Source organism: Aedes albopictus, chromosome 2 (assembly GCF_035046485.1).
Source record: "Aedes albopictus strain Foshan chromosome 2, AalbF5, whole genome shotgun sequence".
NCBI classification, from domain to species: Eukaryota; Metazoa; Arthropoda; class Insecta; order Diptera; family Culicidae; genus Aedes; species Aedes albopictus.
Genome location: NC_085137.1, coordinates 123,644,511 through 123,658,051, shown reverse-complemented (window position 1 = coordinate 123,658,051; position 13,541 = coordinate 123,644,511). Strand labels below are relative to the sequence as shown.

At 35.6% G+C, this 13,541-nt stretch overlaps 1 protein-coding gene and 1 long non-coding RNA gene across 3 annotated transcripts in view; one reads left to right on the top strand and one right to left on the bottom strand.

The window, feature by feature from the left end:
* LOC115253681 (serine proteinase stubble) overlaps positions 1–13,541 on the top strand; it is a 69,802-nt gene that overhangs the window by 32,246 nt on the left and 24,015 nt on the right. The window lies entirely within an intron of this gene.
* The window catches only part of LOC134287718 (uncharacterized), a 100,935-nt gene continuing 89,958 nt past the window's right edge, over positions 2,565–13,541 (bottom strand). Inside the window, exon 2 of the long non-coding RNA XR_009997473.1 lies at positions 2,565–2,928. This is a non-coding gene — a long non-coding RNA (uncharacterized LOC134287718). The remainder of the gene's footprint in view (positions 2,929–13,541) is intronic.

Here is a 13,541-nt window from a genome sequence, read left to right as displayed (position 1 = left end):
CAATGTTTCCTTCAAGAAATGGTCCAAACATCAGATTTTTTTAAGGTTTTCTCTTAAAATTCCACCCAGTATTTTTCAGAAGATACATCCAAAAGTTGTTTTAGAAATTTTCTCAAAGCAGTAGTATAAATAGCAGGCCATTGTTAGAAGTGTATGTATGAAGTGAAGTATGAAGTCAGGTCGATAATCATTGGAAATAATCAAGTGATTTTAGAGGCAAACTTAAGTTCTGCCAAAATGATTCATTATGGTGATTTTGTTTTGTTGACGGGTTATTCAGAATAAACATTTCTTTAACGATTCTTTGAAGCTTTTTACGGAAATCCTTCAAAAATGTTCGTATGGATTTCTCCAAAGATTATTCCCGGATTTTATTCAAATCTTTCCATAAATCTCTCCAAAAATATTTCCAGACATTTCTCCAACTAATTAACAAGAATTAGTAATTAATAAACATATTTTTCAGAAAATAACCTTTCAAAATTTCTAGGTCTTCCTCAAGGAAATATTTCAGAGATTCTTCCTAGAATTTCTCCTGGAATTTCACCTGGAATTTGTGCTAGTCACTCAAGCATTTCTCTTAGGACTTCTCCTGGAATTGTGTCAGGAATCAGTGTCAAATTTGTAGAAAGAATTTCTGCAGGATTTCTCGAAAGATTACAGGGATAATTTTGAGAAAATTATCTGCACAAATCCTTGAAGAACAATTATCGGAAATGAAGATACCTTGAAATATCATGTACTGATTTATCGACCGTATTCTATAATTAACTTGATGATTTTGTGGCTATATCGGTCTCTTTCTACTCATAAGTATAAGGGAGTAGAGATCAAAGTGGATAATGAAATGATAGATATGATAGAACTCGCTAGGTAGCGAACAAGTGTGAAAATTTTATAGAAGGTGAAATTAGGCAAGTAGGCCATGTATTGAACGAATACATCGAATGCGTGAAACTTCTGCCGTGCGACCTGTGCTTTTAAACAGATCGGCTTGGTTGGTAGTTCATACCACCTTACCAAGACTGGCAAAAGTTTCAGGCACCCGACTGCCTATGTATTGTTCTGTTTTCATCACAAATTCTATCGATCGGTAGCTTTTTCGGAATTCTCACTCCGTTCATAGAGGTATGCCTATATCGCGGCGTGTTCTTCCTATTAGCTTTTTCGATCTTATTGGATAGAACACTTTTCTTTTTGAGCCAAACTTTTCATATCATGTACTGATTTATCGACCGTATTCTATAATTAACTTGATGATTTTGTGGCTATATCGGTCTCTTTCTACTCATAAGTATAAGGGAGTAGAGATCAAAGTGGATAATGAAATGATAGATATTCCCATACTTTACTTATACGAATTGCTGGAAAATAAAAACAAAAACAAAATAGCTCCTCCAGCTCAAAAACCTGTATTTGATATAAAACGAAAATCTGTATATATGGCATCCCTGCTTTCAAGCAACCCATCAAATCTCCTTCAAGAATTTCACTAGGAATACACGCAAACTTTTCCTAGAGTTTTTCATGCATCTCTCAGAAGATTACATCAGGATTTTTTTTTAGGAATATCTTCACGTACTTTTTCTTCGTAGATTTCATTGACCAGTACTTCAAGAATTCGCTTTAAAATCCTCCAAGGATAGTAGTTAGGTTTCTTATCAGTAATTTTCCGAGAATTTCTCCTTAAATTTCTGCAGGAAATTATCCAAACCTATTCCCAGGTATTTCTCAAGGAAATATTTCAGAGATTCCTTCTAGTATTTACTGAGAAAGTTCGCCAAAGAGTCACTCTGGCATTTCTTCAAGGACTCCTTCTGGATTTGTGTCAAGAATCCGTGTTAAAGTTCTGGGAAGAATTTCTGGAAGATCCCTTTGAAGATAATTATAAGAGTCTTAGGAAAATGACTAACAGAAATCCTTGGAACAGGTTAATAATGAATCCTTGGTGGAATTTCTAGGAGATGTCTTTGAAAATTGCTGGTAAAACCTTTGGAAAATTTTGGGTAATGCAAGAACAGTTCTTAAAGGTTTCCTAGTCCACGATAAATTACTGGAGCAACACTTAGAGGAATACTTGGGGCGATTTCCGATAAGGTTCTTCAAGGAATATTCTAGAAAAATGTCAAGGATGAAATCTTGGAGAATTTCTAGAATGAACCCTTCAAGAAATAAATGAAAAAAAAATACTTGAAAATGAATATATGAAAAAATATAGACGAATTTGTCGGAGATTTTTCATAAAAATATTGATTTTTTTTTTAATTCTTGGAAGAGTTAACAAATAAAAAGAAATTCAGGTTTACAAATTTAGAGGATTTCTCTTAGATATCTTCTTCACATATTTCCAGCCATTATTTCTAGGATTTTCACAAGGATTTTTTCCAAAAAAAATTCAAGAATTCTTCCCAGAATAACATGCTGGAAATTTTCCAAGAATTCATCCTACAGGAAACCTTCCAAGTAGTCTTCAGAGCAGCCCGTGCACAGAACACGCGAAAAGAAAAGGGGTTTGCACATTTTCGGTAAAAGATGGAGTAGAGCCTGGTATCCCAAGTAACACAACATGTTCTATAGGAATTATTTCGACTCCAATATGACCAGTTACTGTGTTTTGGTTCATAACAATAAAACCGTTTTTCAGACAGATATATGACCGAAAAAGCGCAGAAGGTGGAGCTTCGGCAACATATTTGAGATGTTATAATCATGTTCTATATGAATCAAAGCATACTTAATAATGTTTCTTAGTATGTTTTACAGTACATAATTCTGACAACTTTCAATACACAAACTACACGTCTTCTTTTTCAAATTGAGGATGAAAATTCAGTTTCTTTTCTAAAGCGTAATCAATGTTTGTTGCATAACCGTATTCAACTATGTTTCAAAATGTCAAAAAAAAAACTATTCAAGTGCAAAATATGGCTTGCGATATTATTTCAGCTAAACTATTCCAACTTAAAATTGGCTTTCCATGACCAGAAATTGTGGTGCGAGTCATTTTTTCTGGTGAATTAGGCATTTTTTACTTCGATAAATTTAATGCGCCTTATAAACACGCATATTTGAAGGATAATAAAATAAAGCAAATTAAAACCATCGTTTTACTTGAGCATGTGTAACCTAAAGTGCTTTGTTTTCCTAAATAATATTTCTAATTCCTGCAAAAAAAATCATACATCATGGATAAAAATGAGATATTTGACTGGATTTTTTATAAATATTAAAAGTATTAATGAAAAAATAAATGGCATACTTGGACACGACATGCTAAATGATTCGAGATATGAAGAGAAATTAGCTTAATGCTTACCAATCTGAAAAATTTGTAAATGTAAATTAAGAATATTCTTTTTACAATGTCATACATATAGCCATCACAATTTATATGGATATGAATGAAGAAATTTTAAAGTGACATACACTTGCAAAATTGACATTGGCAGAGGAAGCTCTAAATAAATAACTGTGGAAGTGCTCGTAGACTAACACTAAGCTGAGAAGCAGGCGTTGGTCCAGTGTTGACAACGTCAGAAGAAGAAGAAAATGTATTTCACATTTTTGGGCTGATTTTATAAACGAAAATTTGACAGGAGGTAGTGTCACTACCTCGTGAAAATCAATATCATTATGTATCAACATTGTTGTCGGTTCATAAAATGAGTAATATTTCATTAAAAAATGCGGTGAAAGTCGATAAGAATTTCCATCTAGAAAAATGGTATACTACTAGTTTTTCCAGGATGATAAAATTGATGTATGCCGTCGAGCCAATTGAAATTTTATTAATTAATACAATCAAAATTGTAGAGCATTAGCACGGTAAAAGTATAGTTTTTATTCTTAATTTATTACATATTGAACATCATATCGACATTTTTATGATTGGTAGTGTAACATAGCCTAGTTAAAAATAATGATTTTAGTTTATGTTACATATGTTTGTTTACTTATTGAAAAAACATGAATATGACTTAATGTAAACAAACAAAACATATTATGTTTAACAAAAACTTCATCGAAAACAAGTATTGAAAGACAGACTGAAAATGTTACTCATATATGACTTATGAATCATACTGAACATGTCATCATGTTACACATGTTTGCACACATACTGCAGAAACCCTGAATATGACTTCATAAGAACAAATGAAACATATTATGTTTCGACAGAACTTGACCAAAACAAGTATTGGAAGTAAGACTGAAAATATTACTCTAATACGACTTATCAAACATATTGAGTCTGTTGAGCTTTCATTTGTGTATCGTGTTGTAGGCTTGAAAGGAAGTTTCCTTTGCAATCTACGTCACTATTGACCCCATTAAATAGTAGCAAACTTATACCATTATTATTAATAGCAAAACAAATCTTCCTGATAGTGCTACGAGTTGGCGTAAGTGGTCTGAAGTGGTCTTTAAAGAAACTATTTTAGAAAGACTCAAGCCATTTTATGTCGCAAAATATAAATGTGAGCTGCAAAATATTGAGATAGTTTATATATTTATTACAATAATCGGGTAAGTTGGACGGCAGTAGTATAGAGTAGAATCTATTGAAAGTTCGCGTGCAATACAGGAAATATGATGTAATGTAAAACCCAATAAATTGGAGTGTTGTAATGTATTTGCATTTATTAGCAAAACGTTAAGATATGACGAAGCCACAGCTCGAATTTTCATGAGCACAAATCTGAAGAATCGAAAGTCCCTACCGAGAATGTGTTTTATGAACATATTAAGACAAATATAAAACTTAATCAGACTTGTCATATTGCAGCAAAATAAACGTTATTAGAACATATCCAACAAAATTGATATCAACATGTCAGATTTGTTTGAAAAGACAAAATATTTACTCAAATACGACTTTTTAATAAGAGATCATTGAAGACTTGTTTTTGGAATCATGAATATGACTTATACAAGACAACATTTGTTTTGGGAAACTTTAAAACAACTGTTATAGAACAAAATGATTAGTTTAAGACTTCTGATTATGTTTTCGGTGTTACTTGGGATGTAAAATAAAAGCGAAGGCGGACTTTAACCACCAGAGCCCCTCCCTTGTGAAACGAATTGCTTTAGAGAATTCATATCAAAGATTTGTTTCGAAATTATTAAATAGATTTCTAGGATTCCCCCATGAATTCTGATGAGAATTCATCTATTTATTCCAGATAATGAATTATTTCATGCCTTTTTAAAGTATTTTTCCAATAACTTTTCTATGAAATTTTTTAATAGTTTTCCTGCAATTCTTTTGAAATAAAATGAATTAAATTCCAAACATTTAAATTCGGAAATTCTTTTAACGATTTCTTCAAGAATATCTTGCAAAGATTCATCTAGATTTTTTCCAAGAGTTTATTCAAGAATTGTAATAACTCCTCCAGTAAATCTTCTAAAAAACCTCTTTTTTTCCGAAAATTTTCAGGAATTCGTTAAATGTTTGTTTTGAGGAGGTTAACAAGGATTTCTGCAGGGGTTTCTCCAAGATTTTTCTCATCATTATCTTCACAGATTGTTCTAAAAATAATTATAGGGGTTTCTATGAGTTTTTACAAAAACTCCTCAAAGTTTCCAAAACTATTCCAGGTACCTCACTTCAAAAATTACTCTTTTTCGTGAATTTTTCCAGATAATTTTCTTTGGATTTCTCTAGGAATTTTTACAAAAATTTCTCTGCGGATCATTTAAATAATTTTTCAAAGAATTCATCCAATGAAATTTGCAAGGATTTGTTCAACAATTTCTCCAGCCTATCTTCCGAGTCTCTCGCCGTCAATTCTTTCAAGGATTCTTTTTCAAGTTCCTTTAAGGAATGACTTCGATGAAATTTTATGAATGTTTTCAAGGACTCATTCAGAAAGTATGGTCTTCGGTTCATACCAAAAAAAAATAAATTTGTATGGACCATGGTATTTGCCAGTTGCTTCATTTTGCTAGTGGGTCACTGCGTTTTTTTATCTGATTTAAAGAAGACGGTCAGGCAAAATACATTTTTCTATCATAACGTAACGTATACTTTCAGTCTATAGACAAACTCATCCACAAATTGCTCCTCCTACGATTACGATGCAACTTTACAAATAATAAAATCAAATTCGCTGGTGGTTCAAGCGTTCCTTTCGCAACCATAACAAACCGCAAATGGAGGGCGCATTTGCGATCACTTGCGAAAGTTATTTCATTTATGTTACCTGCTTCTTCATAGCAGCATTTACAGGGTTAACAGATTTTCAACGACGCTGCGCAGCTTGGAAACAATGCCCTCAACGTGACTTGCTTCAATCACCCAAAATTGACTTCTTCTACAACACTAACACACCACAACGGCAGCACGCTGGGCAAATTTGTGCCCATTTTTGTTTCAATTTTCGCAATAAGTCTAGTCTGCATTTCACCCAAAAAAAAAAACTATTTCCCTTTCAGTGTGACACGCTGCATTTACTCCACTAACAGACAGACGCAATTTGACAAAATCGCTGTTACCTCACTCACTCTGCTAAGAGTTTGAGGTAGGTGGGTGCCTTTTCTTGCATGACTCTCGTCGACTGTAGAGGAGCTGCTCTCGAGGGGTTTAATGTGGCGTAATTGGGAAGCTTGATGCGTAAACTTCCGTCTGGGCGGTAACAAGTTCATTTTCCCAAGTGGAAGCGAACCGTGAAGGAAGCCCGAGAGAGAGGAGAACTAGTTTAGGGTTTGCGCTTTAAACTAGCAAATTTTATTATAATTATCACTCGATTGTGCGAGCAGCTGGGAAAATGATGGTGCGATTATGATTATTTTTGCAGAGAAACCAGCTTGAACGCAGTAATGGGAAGGTAGCATTCCTTGCTTTCTATTTGCACAAGTTCTAAGTGGAATGCATTTAGATTTGTATCTTGGTTGCATGCATGGAAGACGTTCTAAGCACTTGGCAGTCAGTGAACTTTCGTTCTTTTTCCTAACAATGAAAAAAATTGAATTATAACGTGGAGTTTACGGCAAAAAGTATAGAGTTTTAGACTTATCTGTAAGTTGCAATAAAAAATAGCCCCGTAACGTGGGTAGATCACCTTATAATGGTGCGTTACGGTGTAAGATCTACCATACCAAATTCTGATCTTGTAATTTTTAACTTTGTTAATTTAAATGCAGGAAAATTCCAAGATCATAATTTGTTCTACTTTTTTTTGTATTATGTTTTTCATTGTTAATAAACCATTTGTTTCAGGAGGATTCAGGTAATTTTTGTCTATGTATAGAGAGATTTATTTCCGAAAATTATGTAACTGTTGTGAGACTATCACCATTTAATACTATTTTCTATTTCAGATGTACAAGCGGACAACCCTGCAGTCGGGACGCAAAACATCCTTCTTATTTTTTTGAAGGGTCAAGATCGCCATATCATTCGGTGGCGGGTAGACCACGTTGTCCGCGTCGTTTTTCTTTGAGCCTTGTGTCGTAATGTCGCGGGTGTGGATGCGTTTTTTTTTTTTAGAAAAATTGTTTTTTTTTGGATTGCCAATCATGGTTTTTGACTCGTTTTACGCGATCTTGTTTTATTTTATTTTATTTTTTTTTAGATAAATTGAGATGTTCTTTGTTGTTGTGTAACGCGATTTTTTGTTTATTTTTTTATTTTGTTATTTTTTTCGAGTCACCAATTTTTTTTTCCTTGCGTTTTAATCGGTTCTGCTTGTGCCTCACACTTAGCCGAAACATACTTATTTATACAATAAATAGAAAAAATATCTTTACATTTTATTTTTTTCAACTCGTTTTACGTATTTTTTTAAAATAAATTGAGTTTTCGTTGTTTTCGCGTTTTTTTATTTAAATTGAGTTTTTTTCTCGGATCGCCATTTTTTTTTCACGCGTTTCAAACATTTATTGTAATGTTCCGATGACCCTGGAGGGATCGGTTCTGCTTGGGCCTCTTACTGAGCAGAAACATAATTATTTAAACAATAAATAGAAAAAAAAAATCTCTTTTGATTGCCGGCTTTCAAAAGATTAAATTTTAACCAACTAAACAACCAATGCCGTGGGTCCATCGTCAGCTTTTCAGGCGAATCCTTGACCTACATAATATATCTCCCAACCACCCACTCCGTAGTACTTATGGGAGTGTCACTGAGTCGGAGGCCTCTAAAATAAGTGCTACATCAACATTTCCTTCCCCTATCCCAAGTTACGGTAAAGATGGGCGTGGCCGGGAATAATGACATTTGTGCTTTTGGTATTCTTGCATAAGATTGGAACAAAGTTAACTCCCCAGCTTTGTTCCGAAAAGCAATCCGAGCAAGATTAGCAAAAGGTACATGAATGTTGTTAGTATCCAATCTACGAAGTATACCGTAACTACGCTAACGCTAACGCTAAGTTGCAATAAAAAACAATATGAAAAAAGAAAAGAAGTAACACACAAAAACAATGGATATGAGCAATTCTTCTACATTTCACTCAGTTCCTGCTCATTTCAAATTCCAAAATTACACTTCTCTCGTCAATGATATTTTAAAAGCGGAAGATTTTGTCCTCTGAAATAAGTTTAATTCTCGAAGATATCGGAGTTCCTGAAAATAGCTCATGTTTACGGAAGAATCCAGGGACTTCAGAGAAAACTATCAGTTTCGGGTGATAATCGGTGATAATCGGTAATGTTTACAAGGTTCAAGAGAATACTAGTGATTCCAGAAATAAAACCAGAAGATAAATATTTGAAAAATCTCCAACAAGAGAGGAAATTGTTCAAGAAGCTTTGTAGAGGATTCCTTGGGGAAATTCGTTGGGAATTCTTTCAAGAGTTCCACTGGAAGTTCTAGAAGGAATTTTTCTATGAAAACCTCAAGGAATTCCGCCGAGAATTTTTCCAGATTTTTTATTGCAAATGTCTCCAAGATTTCCAGCATGAATTTCTCAAGCAATTTGACTGTAAATTTTTCTAGGAGTTCCTTTGTGAATTTATCTCAGAGTTCCAATGAGAGATTCTCCGGGAATTCCTCCGGGAGATTTCTCCCGGAGTTCCTCCAAAATTTTTCCAGAAGTTTTTTTTTTTAATTCCTCTAGGAGTTCCTCCGAGAATCGCTCCAGAACATTCTCCAATAATTTATCCAGGTGTTCCTCCGGCAATGGCTCTAGAAGTTTCTCCAGGAAACGCTCCTAGACTTCCTACAGAAATTTCTCCTGAAGTTTCTCCGGAAAGTTTTCTAGGTGTTCCTCTGGATATTCCTCCTGGAGTTTCTCTACGAATTCCTTCAGCAGTTCCTCCAAGAATTCGTCTAAGAATTGCTCCAGCAGTTCCTCCGATAATTCCTCCAAGAGTGCTTCCGCGAATTCCTGCAGCAGTTCCTACGGCAATTTCTCCATGATTTCCTCCGAAAGTGTATCCAGGAGCTCCATCTACAATTTCACCAGGAATTCCTTCGAGAATACCTCCAGTTTCCCGACCATTCCTCCACGAGTTCCTCTGGAAACTCTTCCAGAAATTCCCTCACGAAATCCTGCAGGAGCTCCTCCAGGAATTTCTCTAATAGTTCCTCAAAGATTTCCTGCAGAAGTTTCTCTGGGAGATCTTCCCGGAATTCCACCAGAAGATCGTCCGAAATTTTCACCAGAAGTTGCTACGAGAATATCTCTAGTAGGTCTTCCGAAAATTCTGCAGAAGTTATTTCAGGAGGTCCTCCGAGAAATGCTCTAGGAGTTTCTCCGGGAATCGTTACAAGAATTCCTCCAAAAGTTGCTGCAAGAGTTTCTCCGGGAATTGCTCAAGGAGCTTCTTCAGGAGTTTCTCCAGGAATTCTCCCTGGAGGTCCTCCACGAATTCCTCCATGAATTCCTCCAGGAATTGCTCCAGGAGTTCTTCCAGGAGTTATTCCAGGAGTTCCTTCGGTAATTTCTCCACATTTTCTTTTCTGAGCATTCCTATAGTAGTTGCAACGCATATGTGAGTTACTCCGGGAGTTTCTTTTGAACTATCTCAATGAGTTCTTCTGGGATTTCCTCTGGGAGCTCTTCTGGGTATTTATTCGGTATGTAGTTCCTCCAGCAGTTCCTCCTGCAATGACTTCAAGAGTTGCCGATGGTGTGCTCGACTGGAGTGGGGAACAAATGTTTTGTGGCTTCTAAGTCTTGACAAAATCAAAACGCTGTTATTTTATTTTGTCCAACGTTTCGGTCAGTTTGGGACCTTCTTCATGGACTTAATAGTTACAGTGTTCTCCGACAGTTACAGGTTCTGCCGAACCACAGTGGACGAGAACACTGTAACTATTAAGTCCTTGAAGAATGGACCGAACGTCGGACAAAATAAAATAACAGCGTTTTGATTTTGTCAAGAATGACAAGCCACAAAACATTAGTTCAAGAGTTACTTCGAGAATTCCTCCAGGAGTCCCTCTAGAAGTTCCTCCGTAAATTTATCCAGGAGTTCCTCTGGGAATTTTCCCACATATTTTTTTTATTTTAGATTTTTTTTTAGTATTCCTACAGAAGTGCCTCTGGAAATTCCTCCAAAAGTTACTTTGTGAATAGTTCCAGGAGTTACACCGAGAATTGCTCTAAGAATTGCTCCAGGTCCAAGGAGTTTCTTCGGATTTTTTTTTATATTTTTTTCTAGAAATTCGCGAATTTCTCCGAAAATTTCTTGAAGAGTTACTTTGAGAATACCTACGAGAATTGCTCCAAGAATCCCTCCAGGAGTTTCTTCGGATGTTTTTCTAGAAGTATCGCTGGGAGTTCCATCGCATATTTCTCTCAAAGTTCTATCGGGAATGCCTATGGCAATACCTCTAGGAATTCCAATAGGAATACATCTGGGAGTTTTCAGAGGCAAATGACTATAATTAAGGGGCTGTCCATAAACCACGTGGTCATTTTTTTGGGACTTTTCAACCACACACCCCCTCCCCCCCCCCCCCCGCGTGGTCATTAGTCCATACAAATTTTTTTATTTGTCCATACAAATTGGTCATTGGCCGAACCCCCCCCCCCCCCCATGACCACGTGGTTTATGGACAGCCCCTAAAACAACTTTTTTTTTCTTTGCGTTGTCTCTTCGGACGGCTTAGACCGCTCACGGTCCATCTCGCCTTAAAACATCTTTAATAAATAATAATAATAATAATAACATCTAGGAGTTTTACTGGGAACATCTCTAGGGGTTTTACTAGGAGGTGTTCCAGGTGTTTTACCAGGCGTTTCATCGGGAATCGCCCTAGGAGTTTCAATGGATATTCTTCTTGGAGGTCAACTGGGAATTCCTGCAGAAGTTCTACTGGATATTCTTTTAAGAGTTTCAATGGCAGTTTCTTAAGGAGGTACTCCAGATACTCGGCCAGGAGATTACCTCCAGGATTTTTTAGTAGTTCGGTTTCAAACTTTATCCAACGGTTTCAGTAGCTATTCTGTGGGAGTTGCATTTGGAATTATTCGTGAATTTTCATTGGAATTCTGTAGAGGTTTCCACAGAGAATTACTGTAGGAAATTCATTGCTTTTAAGTTTAAGCGGAAATTATGTCAAAAGTGGCTTAGGGAACTTTTCTAGAAGTTTCTCCGGGGATTCTTCCAGAAATTCCTCTGGATATTCTTCCAGATGCTCCTTATTGATTTCTTCCACAATTTCCTTCCGAAACGCTTTCGCAAGTTCCTCCAGGACCATAGATGTGTGTGCCTAAGTTCGGTTTTAAACTGTGAAGGCCCGGTCCAATATTTTTCAAAAATTCTTTCACTCTGACACTTCTAGGGTCCCAAACCCCTGTTATTTTTTCTCTCATCCCATAACACCAAATTTTGTAAAATTTTGTCGAGCAAATTAACGACACATGCAAAATATTTCGTTTTACCAAATCAAATTTGTTAGATTTAAGCATTTTTTGTTAGTATGTAAACTTGCATGCAAATTTTGGAGGGTTACTTGTATGGGAAATATCGTAGCTAACATAAATCGCTTAAATTTATCAAATATTTTGCATGAGTCGTTAGTTTACATGTGAAATGGCCAATATACCCTCTGATTGCTCAAAAAAATATGTCCATGCTAAATGGCTAGCAATCAAAAAAGCCTAAAATCGTTTCTTTACCCTATACATTTGGGTATAGCTTAAAATTGTGACGTGCTGGAGCAAATCTGAGCCCGGGTTCAGGTTCAGCGGCCCATAAGAGACACATAAGTTTGCTCTTGAGACACACCAAAAGTTTGTTTTTGTTACGCTGTGTAATTGATGATTTCTCGAAAAGGTTTCTGGGACAATTTCTAAAGGAATAACGAAAAGAATTCTCGATGGAAATGGAGAAAAAAAAACCCAAATCAATAATCGTTGAAATTCTCAACGAAGTTGCGGGAGGATCCTGGCACTTGTTGGTGTTGAAGTTTTGCATTTCATGCTTCGACAAACAGTTGTGACATCAAAGGTTTTCGCTACAATAAAAAGCAACATCATTGCATATCCTACCTGGCAGCATTTCGTAAAGTTTATAATTTTATTAACATTCGAACCAACCTTCTTACCCAAGGCCATGGACGGACACACATTCGCCCAATGTCATTGTTCCACTAAATTTTCGCAACTTTCCTCACAAACACACTACAGTTATGCATAAAGGCTAGCCGCCGTTATCTTCTCAACTCTACAATACCTTCCCTCACAGAGTGGTCATCTCTTTATGTTATGACAGTTAAAGATTCGAGCCGTGACTTGTTCCTACTGAATAATTCAAAACATCCGCACCAGCGGAGGCATCCATGCGATTAACGCACCATATTTCACCACTGGTCGGTGTCAATTTCAGCGAAGCGAATCTAATAAAACCTAAGCAATGCAGACGACCTTGTTGAATAAACTTTTTTCACTCACTGATCATCGTGTGAGATGGCTCACTTTCGGATGATGGATGCATCAATTTTAAGAGATTAGTATGTGACTTACACTCTCGATCAAAAGCTTGGAGTCGCCCCATCAAAATCATGATAATTTCTCTCCCTAATTTACGTTCAATTTCAAAAATCTGGGTCTCAGTCAAATCAACTTTAGACATGGTATTCAACTTTAGACAGGTTTTTTCTGATTTTTTTAAATAAAAATTTAGGCACATTGCTCCCATGATGGAGGTAAAATATAATTTTGGCTTCTAATGTTGCGATATTTCATCTGAATTTATATGGGATTTTGGAGTATAGAAACTCTACCGCAACAATAGGAACACAGCAACAAGGGAATTTTTTTTGAACAAATTTCAAGTACACAAAAGGTGCAATCTTATAATTGAAGCAAATGCGTCTATTACAAATGCCTTTTGGTAGCATTTCAGAAAAGTGTCAGAAGTTTATGTACCTAAAATGTGGCATATGAAAAAAAAATCTTCTTGTAAAAAATTTACTAAAATATGATTTGTAATGAAATGATGTTTCGGAAGACGTTTAGGTATGCTTGAAGGACTTCTAGGTAAAAAAATACATTGAGAGTAACATTCATAGCAGATCTATATTGCATGACATATAATTTCGATTTTCCGAATACTTTACCCTTTAATTCTTTTTGAATTA